Here is a 15,704-nt window from a genome sequence, read left to right as displayed (position 1 = left end):
CCATTGCTTTATGCCTCGTTGTTACAGGGGTAGGAGGAAAAGCAAAGCCGTAAGTAGTAATATTTATTTACTTATTTCGCAAGTAAATACCTGCTGCCTGTCATCATACAGCAGGTCATACATTGTGTGACTTTACACGTTATATCGTACGAAATTCAGTTTTATTACTAGTACTTTTTTTCTTGAAAATTTTACATAAGAACTGCAAGTAGTAATAACGGGAAGTAAACATTATCACGCTGAGTCGTTGAAGCCTTGAGGATAACAAAGCACAAAGTGTTTCGCTCCTTCGCAAACCCCAGAGCCGTCGATTTAGCTGTGGACGAAAGTAAATTAAATGCCCCGGGTGAGGATCGAACTCACGACCTTAAGATTATGAGACTTAGGCGCTGCCTACTGCGCTACCGAGGCAGGTGATCGCCACGCCTTCTGGAATCTCGGTAAGTACCAAATACCAGTGGTAGAGGGTCTGCACTTCCTGGCTCATTTTTTTCTGTTGCTACACGTGCATTCCCGGCGCGACAGGCAACTTGTGATGCTAGGCCGACGCCAGTATGTACAATAGCGCACAACAGTCGAAACGAGCAGTCGTGCGCGCTGCATGTTTGGTTATTCCCACACGGAAATCCCGCGGTTCATTCTCATGGCTCACGCAGTTCGAGTGCGAAAGACACGCAGCACCACTATCGGAGAAAAAACAAAATGATGCATCGGCCGGGAATCGAACCCGGGCCGCCCGCGTGGCAGGCGAGCATTCTACCACTGAACCACCGATGCTCAGCTAGTTCACAGCTTCCTGGTGCTTTCCGCGGCAGACGTCTGAGGGGAAAGTGAGACTGCCGTCCAGCGCCGTCGCATCCTCTCGAGAGAATGCTACACACGCTGAATCCTGAACTGCACTGCACTGCTTAAAAATGACGCCCGAACGCGATCGCCTAAGTACTCTTGCGGCGCACGCACGCGACGACTCTTGCCAAAGGACGCGAAATGTGCGTAGAGACGCTGTCTGGATGCGCTCGCCTACCCCGTAATGCGCCTACAGCTACGACCACCTTGAGCCGCCGCCGACAGGCGGGAAGCAGACACAGCGCGCCGTGCGCGGACGGAAACCGTGCGGTGGTGGTGTAATGGTCAGCATAGTTGCCTTCCAAGCAGTTGATCCGGGTTCGATTCCCGGCCACCGCAGCCGGCTTTTTACTTTTGCGTATGAGTACTTTTGCCACGCGTCTTTAAATTAATGTTTCTTTCGCCCTCTTACTCGCTGCAGGCCACCCTATAGTGTGTGCGTCGATTCCCCTTGAGTCTCGACTTGTCTCGACTTAGCTCAGCTGACGCGAGAGCTGACGCTCTCCAATCGGCCTATATCAAGAGGACAAGCACGCGAAACGACTGAGAGAGGTATGGCGAGGCGGCCACCACGTTACTTATGCCTCAAGTAAATACCTGCTGCCTGTTATCATGTATTGTCTGATGTTACATGTTCTGTCAGACAAATTCAGTTTTATTACTAGTACATTTCTTTTTTTTTTTTTTTTTTTCTTTGTTGAAAATTTTACAACACGCTCCTTCATTTCACTGTGGCCGCACGGCGCGACTTGGCATACCGAGAGGCAAAATGTGGCGCCAGTGCCCTTGACCGAATAGCGCTGCAGCTCCGAAACCGAAGAGGAAAGAGAAATACGAATTGAAACTGTCGGCAGTGCCCTGTGTTCGCAGGCGGTCACCCGCCCAAGCACTGACAACGCCCAGCTTCGCGCAGTAGCGGTGATCGGACGAGGAACTGTGTGTTCACCGTGCTGTGACCAGTGAAGTGTTTTAGCGCGTCCCGACAAGTCGCGTTCTGGTCCCCTATCAGCTCGCACACAATGTGACGATTTCTTTGTTACCATACTTCCCCGCCGAAATCGGCGTTGCCTTTTTGGAAGAGTGAAATCGTAGTGGCCCGTGGGGGGATCGAACCCACGACCTTCGCGTTATTAGCACGACGCTCTAACCGACTGAGCTAACGGGCCTCGGTGCAGAGAGTCTTCCATCGCTTCGCGGGAATTGCTCTGCGTATTGCCATGTAACATTTCTATGGTAGCAGTCCAACAGTGGACCAGCGTCTCTTCTCCCTTTATTCCGCTGCTCGTAGTAATTTCATTGCGTGCCCGTTTCTCTCGACTGTTTTCAGCTGACGTTTATGAACCAGTAGGTATAATGCGAGGAGGACGTGAAACAGCCTTTCGCAGGGTCAAAACTTGTCGTGACTTTTTCCGAAAAATTCCGTTCCGGTACCGGGAATCGAACCCGGGCCTCCTGGGTGAAAGCCAGGTATCCTAGCCACTAGACCACACCGGACGCGCGCATTTTCCTCGGCGTTTACACCCGGTCCAGACGCTTTCCGTGTCGCACTTTCCCTGTTTGCGAGCATCTTTCCGCGCGCCCATGGCGAGGCGCGCATGGCAAAAGTCACAATCCATTGCTTTATGCCTCGTTGTTACAGGGGTAGGAGGAAAAGCAAAGCCGTAAGTAGTAATATTTATTTACTTATTTCGCAAGTAAATACCTGCTGCCTGTCATCATACAGCAGGTCATACATTGTGTGACTTTACACGTTATATCGTACGAAATTCAGTTTTATTACTAGTACTTTTTTTCTTGAAAATTTTACATAAGAACTGCAAGTAGTAATAACGGGAAGTAAACATTATCACGCTGAGTCGTTGAAGCCTTGAGGATAACAAAGCACAAAGTGTTTCGCTCCTTCGCAAACCCCAGAGCCGTCGATTTAGCTGTGGACGAAAGTAAATTAAATGCCCCGGGTGAGGATCGAACTCACGACCTTAAGATTATGAGACTTACGCGCTGCCTACTGCGCTACCGAGGCAGGTGATCGCCACGCCTTCTGGAATCTCGGTAAGTACCAAATACCAGTGGTAGAGGGTCTGCACTTCCTGGCTCATTTTTTTCTGTTGCTACACGTGCATTCCCGGCGCGACAGGCAACTTGTGATGCTAGGCCGACGCCAGTATGTACAATAGCGCACAACAGTCGAAACGAGCAGTCGTGCGCGCTGCATGTTTGGTTATTCCCACACGGAAATCCCGCGGTTCATTCTCATGGCTCACGCAGTTCGAGTGCGAAAGACACGCAGCACCACTATCGGAGAAAAAACAAAATGATGCATCGGCCGGGAATCGAACCCGGGCCGCCCGCGTGGCAGGCGAGCATTCTACCACTGAACCACCGATGCTCAGCTAGTTCACAGCTTCCTGGTGCTTTCCGCGGCAGACGTCTGAGGGGAAAGTGAGACTGCCGTCCAGCGCCGTCGCATCCTCTCGAGAGAATGCTACACACGCTGAATCCTGAACTGCACTGCACTGCTTAAAAATGACGCCCGAACGCGATCGCCTAAGTACTCTTGCGGCGCACGCACGCGACGACTCTTGCCAAAGGACGCGAAATGTGCGTAGAGACGCTGTCTGGATGCGCTCGCCTACCCCGTAATGCGCCTACAGCTACGACCACCTTGAGCCGCCGCCGACAGGCGGGAAGCAGACACAGCGCGCCGTGCGCGGACGGAAACCGTGCGGTGGTGGTGTAATGGTCAGCATAGTTGCCTTCCAAGCAGTTGATCCGGGTTCGATTCCCGGCCACCGCAGCCGGCTTTTTACTTTTGCGTATGAGTACTTTTGCCACGCGTCTTTAAATTAATGTTTCTTTCGCCCTCTTACTCGCTGCAGGCCACCCTATAGTGTGTGCGTCGATTCCCCTTGAGTCTCGACTTGTCTCGACTTAGCTCAGCTGACGCGAGAGCTGACGCTCTCCAATCGGCCTATATCAAGAGGACAAGCACGCGAAACGACTGAGAGAGGTATGGCGAGGCGGCCACCACGTTACTTATGCCTCAAGTAAATACCTGCTGCCTGTTATCATGTATTGTCTGATGTTACATGTTCTGTCAGACAAATTCAGTTTTATTACTAGTACATTTCTTTTTTTTTTTTTTTTTTCTTTGTTGAAAATTTTACAACACGCTCCTTCATTTCACTGTGGCCGCACGGCGCGACTTGGCATACCGAGAGGCAAAATGTGGCGCCAGTGCCCTTGACCGAATAGCGCTGCAGCTCCGAAACCGAAGAGGAAAGAGAAATACGAATTGAAACTGTCGGCAGTGCCCTGTGTTCGCAGGCGGTCACCCGCCCAAGCACTGACAACGCCCAGCTTCGCGCAGTAGCGGTGATCGGACGAGGAACTGTGTGTTCACCGTGCTGTGACCAGTGAAGTGTTTTAGCGCGTCCCGACAAGTCGCGTTCTGGTCCCCTATCAGCTCGCACACAATGTGACGATTTCTTTGTTACCATACTTCCCCGCCGAAATCGGCGTTGCCTTTTTGGAAGAGTGAAATCGTAGTGGCCCGTGGGGGGATCGAACCCACGACCTTCGCGTTATTAGCACGACGCTCTAACCGACTGAGCTAACGGGCCTCGGTGCAGAGAGTCTTCCATCGCTTCGCGGGAATTGCTCTGCGTATTGCCATGTAACATTTCTATGGTAGCAGTCCAACAGTGGACCAGCGTCTCTTCTCCCTTTATTCCGCTGCTCGTAGTAATTTCATTGCGTGCCCGTTTCTCTCGACTGTTTTCAGCTGACGTTTATGAACCAGTAGGTATAATGCGAGGAGGACGTGAAACAGCCTTTCGCAGGGTCAAAACTTGTCGTGACTTTTTCCGAAAAATTCCGTTCCGGTACCGGGAATCGAACCCGGGCCTCCTGGGTGAAAGCCAGGTATCCTAGCCACTAGACCACACCGGACGCGCGCATTTTCCTCGGCGTTTACACCCGGTCCAGACGCTTTCCGTGTCGCACTTTCCCTGTTTGCGAGCATCTTTCCGCGCGCCCATGGCGAGGCGCGCATGGCAAAAGTCACAATCCATTGCTTTATGCCTCGTTGTTACAGGGGTAGGAGGAAAAGCAAAGCCGTAAGTAGTAATATTTATTTACTTATTTCGCAAGTAAATACCTGCTGCCTGTCATCATACAGCAGGTCATACATTGTGTGACTTTACACGTTATATCGTACGAAATTCAGTTTTATTACTAGTACTTTTTTTCTTGAAAATTTTACATAAGAACTGCAAGTAGTAATAACGGGAAGTAAACATTATCACGCTGAGTCGTTGAAGCCTTGAGGATAACAAAGCACAAAGTGTTTCGCTCCTTCGCAAACCCCAGAGCCGTCGATTTAGCTGTGGACGAAAGTAAATTAAATGCCCCGGGTGAGGATCGAACTCACGACCTTAAGATTATGAGACTTACGCGCTGCCTACTGCGCTACCGAGGCAGGTGATCGCCACGCCTTCTGGAATCTCGGTAAGTACCAAATACCAGTGGTAGAGGGTCTGCACTTCCTGGCTCATTTTTTTCTGTTGCTACACGTGCATTCCCGGCGCGACAGGCAACTTGTGATGCTAGGCCGACGCCAGTATGTACAATAGCGCACAACAGTCGAAACGAGCAGTCGTGCGCGCTGCATGTTTGGTTATTCCCACACGGAAATCCCGCGGTTCATTCTCATGGCTCACGCAGTTCGAGTGCGAAAGACACGCAGCACCACTATCGGAGAAAAAACAAAATGATGCATCGGCCGGGAATCGAACCCGGGCCGCCCGCGTGGCAGGCGAGCATTCTACCACTGAACCACCGATGCTCAGCTAGTTCACAGCTTCCTGGTGCTTTCCGCGGCAGACGTCTGAGGGGAAAGTGGGACTGCCGTCCAGCGCCGTCGCATCCTCTCGAGAGAATGCTACACACGCTGAATCCTGAACTGCACTGCACTGCTTAAAAATGACGCCCGAACGCGATCGCCTAAGTACTCTTGCGGCGCACGCACGCGACGACTCTTGCCAAAGGACGCGAAATGTGCGTAGAGACGCTGTCTGGATGCGCTCGCCTACCCCGTAATGCGCCTACAGCTACGACCACCTTGAGCCGCCGCCGACAGGCGGGAAGCAGACACAGCGCGCCGTGCGCGGACGGAAACCGTGCGGTGGTGGTGTAATGGTCAGCATAGTTGCCTTCCAAGCAGTTGATCCGGGTTCGATTCCCGGCCACCGCAGCCGGCTTTTTACTTTTGCGTATGAGTACTTTTGCCACGCGTCTTTAAATTAATGTTTCTTTCGCCCTCTTACTCGCTGCAGGCCACCCTATAGTGTGTGCGTCGATTCCCCTTGAGTCTCGACTTGTCTCGACTTAGCTCAGCTGACGCGAGAGCTGACGCTCTCCAATCGGCCTATATCAAGAGGACAAGCACGCGAAACGACTGAGAGAGGTATGGCGAGGCGGCCACCACGTTACTTATGCCTCAAGTAAATACCTGCTGCCTGTTATCATGTATTGTCTGATGTTACATGTTCTGTCAGACAAATTCAGTTTTATTACTAGTACATTTCTTTTTTTTTTTTTTTTTTCTTTGTTGAAAATTTTACAACACGCTCCTTCATTTCACTGTGGCCGCACGGCGCGACTTGGCATACCGAGAGGCAAAATGTGGCGCCAGTGCCCTTGACCGAATAGCGCTGCAGCTCCGAAACCGAAGAGGAAAGAGAAATACGAATTGAAACTGTCGGCAGTGCCCTGTGTTCGCAGGCGGTCACCCGCCCAAGCACTGACAACGCCCAGCTTCGCGCAGTAGCGGTGATCGGACGAGGAACTGTGTGTTCACCGTGCTGTGACCAGTGAAGTGTTTTAGCGCGTCCCGACAAGTCGCGTTCTGGTCCCCTATCAGCTCGCACACAATGTGACGATTTCTTTGTTACCATACTTCCCCGCCGAAATCGGCGTTGCCTTTTTGGAAGAGTGAAATCGTAGTGGCCCGTGGGGGGATCGAACCCACGACCTTCGCGTTATTAGCACGACGCTCTAACCGACTGAGCTAACGGGCCTCGGTGCAGAGAGTCTTCCATCGCTTCGCGGGAATTGCTCTGCGTATTGCCATGTAACATTTCTATGGTAGCAGTCCAACAGTGGACCAGCGTCTCTTCTCCCTTTATTCCGCTGCTCGTAGTAATTTCATTGCGTGCCCGTTTCTCTCGACTGTTTTCAGCTGACGTTTATGAACCAGTAGGTATAATGCGAGGAGGACGTGAAACAGCCTTTCGCAGGGTCAAAACTTGTCGTGACTTTTTCCGAAAAATTCCGTTCCGGTACCGGGAATCGAACCCGGGCCTCCTGGGTGAAAGCCAGGTATCCTAGCCACTAGACCACACCGGACGCGCGCATTTTCCTCGGCGTTTACACCCGGTCCAGACGCTTTCCGTGTCGCACTTTCCCTGTTTGCGAGCATCTTTCCGCGCGCCCATGGCGAGGCGCGCATGGCAAAAGTCACAATCCATTGCTTTATGCCTCGTTGTTACAGGGGTAGGAGGAAAAGCAAAGCCGTAAGTAGTAATATTTATTTACTTATTTCGCAAGTAAATACCTGCTGCCTGTCATCATACAGCAGGTCATACATTGTGTGACTTTACACGTTATATCGTACGAAATTCAGTTTTATTACTAGTACTTTTTTTCTTGAAAATTTTACATAAGAACTGCAAGTAGTAATAACGGGAAGTAAACATTATCACGCTGAGTCGTTGAAGCCTTGAGGATAACAAAGCACAAAGTGTTTCGCTCCTTCGCAAACCCCAGAGCCGTCGATTTAGCTGTGGACGAAAGTAAATTAAATGCCCCGGGTGAGGATCGAACTCACGACCTTAAGATTATGAGACTTACGCGCTGCCTACTGCGCTACCGAGGCAGGTGATCGCCACGCCTTCTGGAATCTCGGTAAGTACCAAATACCAGTGGTAGAGGGTCTGCACTTCCTGGCTCATTTTTTTCTGTTGCTACACGTGCATTCCCGGCGCGACAGGCAACTTGTGATGCTAGGCCGACGCCAGTATGTACAATAGCGCACAACAGTCGAAACGAGCAGTCGTGCGCGCTGCATGTTTGGTTATTCCCACACGGAAATCCCGCGGTTCATTCTCATGGCTCACGCAGTTCGAGTGCGAAAGACACGCAGCACCACTATCGGAGAAAAAACAAAATGATGCATCGGCCGGGAATCGAACCCGGGCCGCCCGCGTGGCAGGCGAGCATTCTACCACTGAACCACCGATGCTCAGCTAGTTCACAGCTTCCTGGTGCTTTCCGCGGCAGACGTCTGAGGGGAAAGTGGGACTGCCGTCCAGCGCCGTCGCATCCTCTCGAGAGAATGCTACACACGCTGAATCCTGAACTGCACTGCACTGCTTAAAAATGACGCCCGAACGCGATCGCCTAAGTACTCTTGCGGCGCACGCACGCGACGACTCTTGCCAAAGGACGCGAAATGTGCGTAGAGACGCTGTCTGGATGCGCTCGCCTACCCCGTAATGCGCCTACAGCTACGACCACCTTGAGCCGCCGCCGACAGGCGGGAAGCAGACACAGCGCGCCGTGCGCGGACGGAAACCGTGCGGTGGTGGTGTAATGGTCAGCATAGTTGCCTTCCAAGCAGTTGATCCGGGTTCGATTCCCGGCCACCGCAGCCGGCTTTTTACTTTTGCGTATGAGTACTTTTGCCACGCGTCTTTAAATTAATGTTTCTTTCGCCCTCTTACTCGCTGCAGGCCACCCTATAGTGTGTGCGTCGATTCCCCTTGAGTCTCGACTTGTCTCGACTTAGCTCAGCTGACGCGAGAGCTGACGCTCTCCAATCGGCCTATATCAAGAGGACAAGCACGCGAAACGACTGAGAGAGGTATGGCGAGGCGGCCACCACGTTACTTATGCCTCAAGTAAATACCTGCTGCCTGTTATCATGTATTGTCTGATGTTACATGTTCTGTCAGACAAATTCAGTTTTATTACTAGTACATTTCTTTTTTTTTTTTTTTTTTTTCTTTGTTGAAAATTTTACAACACGCTCCTTCATTTCACTGTGGCCGCACGGCGCGACTTGGCATACCGAGAGGCAAAATGTGGCGCCAGTGCCCTTGACCGAATAGCGCTGCAGCTCCGAAACCGAAGAGGAAAGAGAAATACGAATTGAAACTGTCGGCAGTGCCCTGTGTTCGCAGGCGGTCACCCGCCCAAGCACTGACAACGCCCAGCTTCGCGCAGTAGCGGTGATCGGACGAGGAACTGTGTGTTCACCGTGCTGTGACCAGTGAAGTGTTTTAGCGCGTCCCGACAAGTCGCGTTCTGGTCCCCTATCAGCTCGCACACAATGTGACGATTTCTTTGTTACCATACTTCCCCGCCGAAATCGGCGTTGCCTTTTTGGAAGAGTGAAATCGTAGTGGCCCGTGGGGGGATCGAACCCACGACCTTCGCGTTATTAGCACGACGCTCTAACCGACTGAGCTAACGGGCCTCGGTGCAGAGAGTCTTCCATCGCTTCGCGGGAATTGCTCTGCGTATTGCCATGTAACATTTCTATGGTAGCAGTCCAACAGTGGACCAGCGTCTCTTCTCCCTTTATTCCGCTGCTCGTAGTAATTTCATTGCGTGCCCGTTTCTCTCGACTGTTTTCAGCTGACGTTTATGAACCAGTAGGTATAATGCGAGGAGGACGTGAAACAGCCTTTCGCAGGGTCAAAACTTGTCGTGACTTTTTCCGAAAAATTCCGTTCCGGTACCGGGAATCGAACCCGGGCCTCCTGGGTGAAAGCCAGGTATCCTAGCCACTAGACCACACCGGACGCGCGCATTTTCCTCGGCGTTTACACCCGGTCCAGACGCTTTCCGTGTCGCACTTTCCCTGTTTGCGAGCATCTTTCCGCGCGCCCATGGCGAGGCGCGCATGGCAAAAGTCACAATCCATTGCTTTATGCCTCGTTGTTACAGGGGTAGGAGGAAAAGCAAAGCCGTAAGTAGTAATATTTATTTACTTATTTCGCAAGTAAATACCTGCTGCCTGTCATCATACAGCAGGTCATACATTGTGTGACTTTACACGTTATATCGTACGAAATTCAGTTTTATTACTAGTACTTTTTTTCTTGAAAATTTTACATAAGAACTGCAAGTAGTAATACGGGAAGTAAACATTATCACGCTGAGTCGTTGAAGCCTTGAGGATAACAAAGCACAAAGTGTTTCGCTCCTTCGCAAACCCCAGAGCCGTCGATTAGCTGTGGACGAAAGGTAAATTAAATGCCCCGGGTGAGGATCGAACTCACGACCTTAAGATTATGAGACTTACGCGCTGCCTACTGCGCTACCGAGGCAGGTGATCGCCACGCCTTCTGGAATCTCGGTAAGTACCAAATACCAGTGGTAGAGGGTCTGCACTTCCTGGCTCATTTTTTTCTGTTGCTACACGTGCATTCCCGGCGCGACAGGCACTTGTGATGCTAGGCCGACGCCAGTATGTACAATAGCGCACAACAGCAAGAATCGAAACGAGCAGTCGTGCGCGCTGCATGTTTGGTTATTCCCACACGGAAATCCCGCGGTTCATTCTCATGGCTCACGCAGTTCGAGTGCGAAAGACACGCAGCACCACTATCGGAGAAAAAACAAAATTGATGCATCGGCCGGGAATCGAACCCGGGCCGCCCGCGTGGCAGGCGAGCATTCTACCACTGAACCACCGATGCTCAGCTAGTTCACAGCTTCCTGGTGCTTTCCGCGGCAGACGTCTAGAGGGGAAAGTGGGACTGCCGTCCCAGCGCCGTCGCAATCCTCTCGAGAGAATGCTACACACGCTGAATCCTGAACTGCACTGCACTGCTTAAAAATGACGCCCGAACGCGATCGCCTAAGTACTCTTGCGGCGCACGCACGCGACGACTCTTGCCAAAGGACGCGAAATGTGCGTAGAGACGCTGTCTGGATGCGCTCGCCTACCCCGTAATGCGCCTACAGCTACGACCACCTTGAGCCGCCGCCGACAGGCGGGAAGCAGACACAGCGCGCCGTGCGCGGACGGAAACCGTGCGGTGGTGGTGTAATGGTCAGCATAGTTGCCTTCCAAGCAGTTGATCCGGGTTCGATTCCCGGCCACCGCAGCGGCTTTTTACTTTTGCGTATGAGTACTTTTGCCACGCGTCTTTAAATTAATGTTTCTTTCGCCCTCTTACTCGCTGCAGGCCACCCTATAGTGTGTGCGTCGATTCCCCTTGAGTCTCGACTTGTCTCGACTTAGCTCAGCTGACGCGAGAGCTGACGCTCTCCAATCGGCCTATATCAAGAGGACAAGCACGCGAAGACGACCTGAGAGAGGTATGGCGAGGCGGCCACCACGTTACTTATGCCTCAAGTAAATACCTGCTGCCTGTTATCATGTATTGTCTGATGTTACATGTTCTGTCAGACAAATTCAGTTTTATTACTAGTACATTTCTTTTTTTTTTTTTTTTTCTTTGTTGAAAATTTTACAACACTCTCCTTCATTTCACTGTGGCCGCACGGCGCGACTTGGCATACCGAGAGGCAAAATGTGGCGCCAGTGCCCTTGACCGAATAGCGCTGCAGCTTCCGAAACCGAAGAGGAAAGAGAAATACGATTGAAACTGTCCGGCAGTGCCCTGTGTTCGCAGGCGGTCACCCGCCCAAGCACTGACAACGCCCAGCTTCGCGCAGTAGCGGTGATCGGACGAGGAACTGTGTGTTCACCGTGCTGTGACCAGTGAAGTGTTTTAGCGCGTCCCGACAAGTCGCGTTCTGGTCCCCTATCAGCTCGCACACAATGTGACGATTTCTTTGTTTTACCATACTTCCCCGCCGAAATCGGCGTTGCCTTTTTGGAAGAGTGAAATCGTAGTGGCCCGTGGGGGGATCGAACCCACGACCTTCGCGTTATTAGCACGACGCTCTAACCGACTGAGCTAACGGGCCTCGGTGCAGAGAGTCTTCCATCGCTTCGCGGAATTGCTCTGCGTATTGCCAATGTAACATTTCTATGGTAGCAGTCCAACAGTGGACCAGCGTCTCTTCTCCCTTTATTCCGCTGCTCGTAGTAATTTCATTGCGTGCCCGTTCTCTCGACTGTTTCAGCTGACGTTTATGAACCAGTAGGTATAATGCGAGGAGGACGTGAAACAGCCTTTCGCAGGGTCAAAACTTGTCGTGACTTTTTCCGAAAAATTCCGTTCCGGTACCGGGAATCGAACCCGGGCCTCCTGGGTGAAAGCCAGGTATCCTAGCCACTAGACCACACCGGACGCGCGCATTTTCCTCGGCGTTTACACCCGGTCCAGACGCTTTCCGTGTCGCACTTTCCCTGTTTGCGAGCATCTTTCCGCGCGCCATGGCGAGGCGCGCATGGCAAAAGTCACAATCCATTGCTTTATGCCTCGTTGTTACAGGGGTAGGAGGAAAAGCAAAGCCGTAAGTAGTAATATTTATTTACTTATTTCGCAAGTAAATACCTGCTGCCTGTCATCATACAGCAGGTCATACATTGTGTGACTTTACACGTTATATCGTACGAAATTCAGTTTTATTACTAGTACTTTTTTCTTGAAAATTTTACATAAGAACTGCAAAGTAGTAATAACGGGAAGTAAACATTATCACGCTGAGTCGTTGAAGCCTTGAGGATAACAAAGCACAAAGTGTTTCGCTCCTTCGCAAACCCCAGAGCCGTCGATTTAGCTGTGGACGAAAGTAAATTAAATGCCCCGGGTGAGGATCGAACTCACGACCTTAAGATTATGAGACTTACGCGCTGCCTACTGCGCTACAGAGGCAGGTGATCGCCACGCCTTCTGGAATCTCGGTAAGTACCAAAATACCAGTGGTAGAGGGTCCTGCACTTCCTGGCTCATTTTTTTCTGTTGCTACACGTGCATTCCCGGCGCGACAGGCAACTTGTGATGCTAGGCCGACGCCCAGTATGTACAATAGCGCACAACAGTCGAAACGAGCAGTCGTGCGCGCTGCATGTTTGGTTATTCCCACACGGAAATCCCGCGGTTCATTCTCATGGCTCACGCAGTTCGAGTGCGAAAGACACGCAGCACCAACTATCGGAGAAAAAACAAAATGATGCATCGGCCGGGAATCGAACCCGGGCCGCCCGCGTGGCAGGCGAGCATTCTACCACTGAACCAACCGATGCTCAGCTAGTTCACAGCTTCCTGGTGCTTTCCGCGGCAGACGTCTGAGGGGAAAGTGGGACTGCCGTCCAGCGCCGTCGCATCCTCTCGAGAGAATGCTACACACGCTGAATCCTGAACTGCACTGCACTGCTTAAAATGACGCCCGAACGCGATCGCCTAAGTACTCTTGCGGCGCACGCACGCGACGACTCTTGCCAAAGGACGCGAAATGTGCGTAGAGACGCTGTCTGGGATGCGCTCGCCTACCCCGTAATGCGCCTACAGCTACGACCACCTTGAGCCGCCGCCGACAGGCGGGAAGCAGACACAGCGCGCCGTGCGCGGACGGAAACCGTGCGGTGGTGGTGTAATGGTCAGCATAGTTGCCTTCCAAGCAGTTGATCCGGGTTCGATTCCGGCCACCGCAGCCGGCTTTTTACTTTTGCGTATGAGTACTTTTGCCACGCGTCTTTAAATTAATGTTTCTTTCGCCCTCTTACTCGCTGCAGGCCACCCTATAGTGTGTGCGTCGATTCCCCTTGAGTCTCGACTTGTCTCGACTTAGCTCAGCTGACGCGAGAGCTGACGCTCTCCAATCGGCCTATATCAAGAGGACAAGCACGCGAAACGACTGAGAGAGGTATGGCGAGGCGGCCACCAACGTTACTTATGCCTCAAGTAAATACCTGCTGCCTGTTATCATGTATTGTCTGATGTTACATGTTCTGTCAGACAAATTCAGTTTTATTACTAGTACATTTCTTTTTTTTTTTTTTTTTTTCTTTGTTGAAAATTTTACAACACGCTCCTTCATTTCACTGTGGCCGCACGGCGCGACTTGGCATACCGAGAGGCAAAATGTGGCGCCAGTGCCCTTGACCGAATAGCGCTGCAGCTCCGAAACGAAGAGGAAAGAGAAATACGAATTGAAACTGTCGGCAGTGCCCTGTGTTCGCAGGCGGTCACCCCGCCCAAGCACTGACAACGCCCAGCTTCGCGCAAGTAGCGGTGATCGGACGAGGAACTGTGTGTTCACCGTGCTGTGACCAGTGAAGTGTTTTAGCGCGTCCCGACAAGTCGCGTTCTGGTCCCCTATCAGCTCGCACACAATGTGACGATTTCTTTGTTACCATACTTCCCCGCCGAAATCGGCGTTGCCTTTTTGGAAGAGTGAAATCGTAGTGGCCCGTGGGGGGATCGAACCCACGACCTTCGCGTTATTAGCACGACGCTCTAACCGACTGAGCTAACGGGCCTCGGTGCAGAGAGTCTTCCATCGCTTCGCGGGAATTGCTCTGCGTATTGCCATGTAACATTTCTATGGTAGCAGTCCAACAGTGGACCAGCGTCTCTTCTCCCTTTATTCCGCTGCTCGTAGTAATTTCATTGCGTGCCCGTTTCTCTCGACTGTTTCAGCTGACGTTTATGAACCAGTAGGTATAATGCGAGGAGGACGTGAAACAGCCTTTCGCAGGGTCAAAACTTGTCGTGACTTTTTCCGAAAATTCCGTTCCGGTACCGGGAATCGAACCCGGGCCTCCTGGGTGAAAGCCAGGTATCCTAGCCACTAGACCACACCGGACGCGCGCATTTTCCTCGGCGTTTACACCCGGTCCAGACGCTTTCCGTGTCGCACTTTCCCTGTTTGCGAAGCATCTTTCCGCGCGCCCATGGCGAGGCGCGCATGGCAAAAGTCACAATCCATTGCTTTATGCCTCGTTGTTACAGGGGTAGGAGGAAAAGCAAAGCCGTAAGTAGTAATATTTATTTACTTATTTCGCAAGTAAATACCTGCTGCCTGTCATCATCCAGCAGGTCATACATTGTGTGACTTTACACGTTATATCGTACGAAATTCAGTTTTATTACTAGTACTTTTTTTCTTGAAAATTTTACATAAGAACTGCAAGTAGTAATAACGGGAAGTAAACATTATCACGCTGAGTCGTTGAAGCCTTGAGGATAACAAAGCACAAAGTGTTTCGCTCCTTCGCAAACCCCAGAGCCGTCGATTTAGCTGTGGACGAAGTAAATTAAATGCCCGGGTGAGGATCGAACTCACGACCTTAAAGATTATGAGACTTACGCGCTGCCTACTGCGCTACCGAGGCAGGTGATCGCCACGCCTTCTGGAATCTCGGTAAGTACCAAATACCAGTGGTAGAGGGTCTGCACTTCCTGGCTCATTTTTTTCTGTTGCTACACGTGCATTCCCGGCGCGACAGGCAACTTGTGATGCTAGGCCGACGCCAGTATGTACAATAGCGCACAACAGTCGAAACGAGCAGTCGTGCGCGCTGCATGTTTTGGTTATTCCCACACGGAAATCCCGCGGTTCATTCTCATGGCTCACGCAGTTCGAGTGCGAAAGACACGCAGCACCACTATCGGAGAAAAAACAAAATGATGCATCGGCCGGGAATCGAACCCGGGCCGCCCCGCGTGGCAGGCGAGCATTCTACCACTGAACCACCGATGCTCAGCTAGTTCACAGCTTCCTGGTGCTTTCCGCGGCAGACGTCTGAGGGGAAAGTGGGACTGCCGTCCAGCGCCGTCGCATCCTCTCGAGAGAATGCTACACACGCTGAATCCTGAACTGCACTGCACTGCTTAAAAATGACGCCCGAACGCGATCGCCTAAGGTAC

The 15,704-nt window shown here is 51.7% G+C and overlaps 32 non-coding genes across 32 annotated transcripts; 6 read left to right on the top strand and 26 right to left on the bottom strand.

Moving 5' to 3' along the window:
• Positions 1–338: 338 nt before the first annotated feature.
• Trnam-cau (transfer RNA methionine (anticodon CAU)) lies at positions 339–411 on the bottom strand. The gene has a single exon. It is a non-coding gene; the product is annotated as a tRNA-Met (tRNA).
• A 295-nt stretch (positions 412–706) lies between these two features.
• On the bottom strand, positions 707–777 carry Trnag-gcc (transfer RNA glycine (anticodon GCC)). The gene has a single exon. It is a non-coding gene; the product is annotated as a tRNA-Gly (tRNA).
• A 336-nt stretch (positions 778–1,113) lies between these two features.
• On the top strand, positions 1,114–1,185 carry Trnag-ucc (transfer RNA glycine (anticodon UCC)). Its single transcript has one exon. It is a non-coding gene; the product is annotated as a tRNA-Gly (tRNA).
• A 753-nt stretch (positions 1,186–1,938) lies between these two features.
• On the bottom strand, positions 1,939–2,012 carry Trnai-aau (transfer RNA isoleucine (anticodon AAU)). The gene has a single exon. It is a non-coding gene; the product is annotated as a tRNA-Ile (tRNA).
• A 256-nt stretch (positions 2,013–2,268) lies between these two features.
• Positions 2,269–2,340, bottom strand: Trnae-uuc (transfer RNA glutamic acid (anticodon UUC)). Its single transcript has one exon. It is a non-coding gene; the product is annotated as a tRNA-Glu (tRNA).
• A 456-nt stretch (positions 2,341–2,796) lies between these two features.
• Trnam-cau (transfer RNA methionine (anticodon CAU)) lies at positions 2,797–2,869 on the bottom strand. Its single transcript has one exon. It is a non-coding gene; the product is annotated as a tRNA-Met (tRNA).
• A 295-nt stretch (positions 2,870–3,164) lies between these two features.
• On the bottom strand, positions 3,165–3,235 carry Trnag-gcc (transfer RNA glycine (anticodon GCC)). Its single transcript has one exon. It is a non-coding gene; the product is annotated as a tRNA-Gly (tRNA).
• A 336-nt stretch (positions 3,236–3,571) lies between these two features.
• Positions 3,572–3,643, top strand: Trnag-ucc (transfer RNA glycine (anticodon UCC)). Its single transcript has one exon. It is a non-coding gene; the product is annotated as a tRNA-Gly (tRNA).
• Positions 3,644–4,395: 752 nt separating this feature from the next.
• Positions 4,396–4,469, bottom strand: Trnai-aau (transfer RNA isoleucine (anticodon AAU)). The gene has a single exon. It is a non-coding gene; the product is annotated as a tRNA-Ile (tRNA).
• Positions 4,470–4,725: 256 nt separating this feature from the next.
• On the bottom strand, positions 4,726–4,797 carry Trnae-uuc (transfer RNA glutamic acid (anticodon UUC)). The gene has a single exon. It is a non-coding gene; the product is annotated as a tRNA-Glu (tRNA).
• A 456-nt stretch (positions 4,798–5,253) lies between these two features.
• Positions 5,254–5,326, bottom strand: Trnam-cau (transfer RNA methionine (anticodon CAU)). Its single transcript has one exon. It is a non-coding gene; the product is annotated as a tRNA-Met (tRNA).
• A 295-nt stretch (positions 5,327–5,621) lies between these two features.
• Positions 5,622–5,692, bottom strand: Trnag-gcc (transfer RNA glycine (anticodon GCC)). Its single transcript has one exon. It is a non-coding gene; the product is annotated as a tRNA-Gly (tRNA).
• A 336-nt stretch (positions 5,693–6,028) lies between these two features.
• Trnag-ucc (transfer RNA glycine (anticodon UCC)) lies at positions 6,029–6,100 on the top strand. The gene has a single exon. It is a non-coding gene; the product is annotated as a tRNA-Gly (tRNA).
• Positions 6,101–6,852: 752 nt separating this feature from the next.
• Trnai-aau (transfer RNA isoleucine (anticodon AAU)) lies at positions 6,853–6,926 on the bottom strand. The gene has a single exon. It is a non-coding gene; the product is annotated as a tRNA-Ile (tRNA).
• A 256-nt stretch (positions 6,927–7,182) lies between these two features.
• Positions 7,183–7,254, bottom strand: Trnae-uuc (transfer RNA glutamic acid (anticodon UUC)). Its single transcript has one exon. It is a non-coding gene; the product is annotated as a tRNA-Glu (tRNA).
• A 456-nt stretch (positions 7,255–7,710) lies between these two features.
• On the bottom strand, positions 7,711–7,783 carry Trnam-cau (transfer RNA methionine (anticodon CAU)). The gene has a single exon. It is a non-coding gene; the product is annotated as a tRNA-Met (tRNA).
• Positions 7,784–8,078: 295 nt separating this feature from the next.
• Positions 8,079–8,149, bottom strand: Trnag-gcc (transfer RNA glycine (anticodon GCC)). The gene has a single exon. It is a non-coding gene; the product is annotated as a tRNA-Gly (tRNA).
• Positions 8,150–8,485: 336 nt separating this feature from the next.
• Positions 8,486–8,557, top strand: Trnag-ucc (transfer RNA glycine (anticodon UCC)). Its single transcript has one exon. It is a non-coding gene; the product is annotated as a tRNA-Gly (tRNA).
• A 754-nt stretch (positions 8,558–9,311) lies between these two features.
• On the bottom strand, positions 9,312–9,385 carry Trnai-aau (transfer RNA isoleucine (anticodon AAU)). The gene has a single exon. It is a non-coding gene; the product is annotated as a tRNA-Ile (tRNA).
• Positions 9,386–9,641: 256 nt separating this feature from the next.
• Trnae-uuc (transfer RNA glutamic acid (anticodon UUC)) lies at positions 9,642–9,713 on the bottom strand. Its single transcript has one exon. It is a non-coding gene; the product is annotated as a tRNA-Glu (tRNA).
• Positions 9,714–10,168: 455 nt separating this feature from the next.
• Positions 10,169–10,241, bottom strand: Trnam-cau (transfer RNA methionine (anticodon CAU)). The gene has a single exon. It is a non-coding gene; the product is annotated as a tRNA-Met (tRNA).
• Positions 10,242–10,542: 301 nt separating this feature from the next.
• Trnag-gcc (transfer RNA glycine (anticodon GCC)) lies at positions 10,543–10,613 on the bottom strand. Its single transcript has one exon. It is a non-coding gene; the product is annotated as a tRNA-Gly (tRNA).
• Positions 10,614–10,952: 339 nt separating this feature from the next.
• Trnag-ucc (transfer RNA glycine (anticodon UCC)) lies at positions 10,953–11,024 on the top strand. Its single transcript has one exon. It is a non-coding gene; the product is annotated as a tRNA-Gly (tRNA).
• Positions 11,025–11,779: 755 nt separating this feature from the next.
• Positions 11,780–11,853, bottom strand: Trnai-aau (transfer RNA isoleucine (anticodon AAU)). Its single transcript has one exon. It is a non-coding gene; the product is annotated as a tRNA-Ile (tRNA).
• A 254-nt stretch (positions 11,854–12,107) lies between these two features.
• Trnae-uuc (transfer RNA glutamic acid (anticodon UUC)) lies at positions 12,108–12,179 on the bottom strand. Its single transcript has one exon. It is a non-coding gene; the product is annotated as a tRNA-Glu (tRNA).
• A 455-nt stretch (positions 12,180–12,634) lies between these two features.
• Positions 12,635–12,707, bottom strand: Trnam-cau (transfer RNA methionine (anticodon CAU)). The gene has a single exon. It is a non-coding gene; the product is annotated as a tRNA-Met (tRNA).
• Positions 12,708–13,006: 299 nt separating this feature from the next.
• Positions 13,007–13,078, bottom strand: Trnag-gcc (transfer RNA glycine (anticodon GCC)). Its single transcript has one exon. It is a non-coding gene; the product is annotated as a tRNA-Gly (tRNA).
• Positions 13,079–13,414: 336 nt separating this feature from the next.
• On the top strand, positions 13,415–13,485 carry Trnag-ucc (transfer RNA glycine (anticodon UCC)). Its single transcript has one exon. It is a non-coding gene; the product is annotated as a tRNA-Gly (tRNA).
• Positions 13,486–14,240: 755 nt separating this feature from the next.
• Positions 14,241–14,314, bottom strand: Trnai-aau (transfer RNA isoleucine (anticodon AAU)). Its single transcript has one exon. It is a non-coding gene; the product is annotated as a tRNA-Ile (tRNA).
• Positions 14,315–14,568: 254 nt separating this feature from the next.
• Trnae-uuc (transfer RNA glutamic acid (anticodon UUC)) lies at positions 14,569–14,640 on the bottom strand. The gene has a single exon. It is a non-coding gene; the product is annotated as a tRNA-Glu (tRNA).
• Positions 14,641–15,095: 455 nt separating this feature from the next.
• Trnam-cau (transfer RNA methionine (anticodon CAU)) lies at positions 15,096–15,170 on the bottom strand. Its single transcript has one exon. It is a non-coding gene; the product is annotated as a tRNA-Met (tRNA).
• Positions 15,171–15,465: 295 nt separating this feature from the next.
• On the bottom strand, positions 15,466–15,537 carry Trnag-gcc (transfer RNA glycine (anticodon GCC)). Its single transcript has one exon. It is a non-coding gene; the product is annotated as a tRNA-Gly (tRNA).
• Between the last annotated feature and the right edge of the window lie 167 nt (positions 15,538–15,704).

Source organism: Schistocerca serialis, chromosome 2 (genome assembly GCF_023864345.2).
Source record: "Schistocerca serialis cubense isolate TAMUIC-IGC-003099 chromosome 2, iqSchSeri2.2, whole genome shotgun sequence".
Classification (NCBI taxonomy): Eukaryota; Metazoa; Arthropoda; class Insecta; order Orthoptera; family Acrididae; genus Schistocerca; species Schistocerca serialis.
This window is presented reverse-complemented; position numbering and strand designations above follow the sequence as displayed.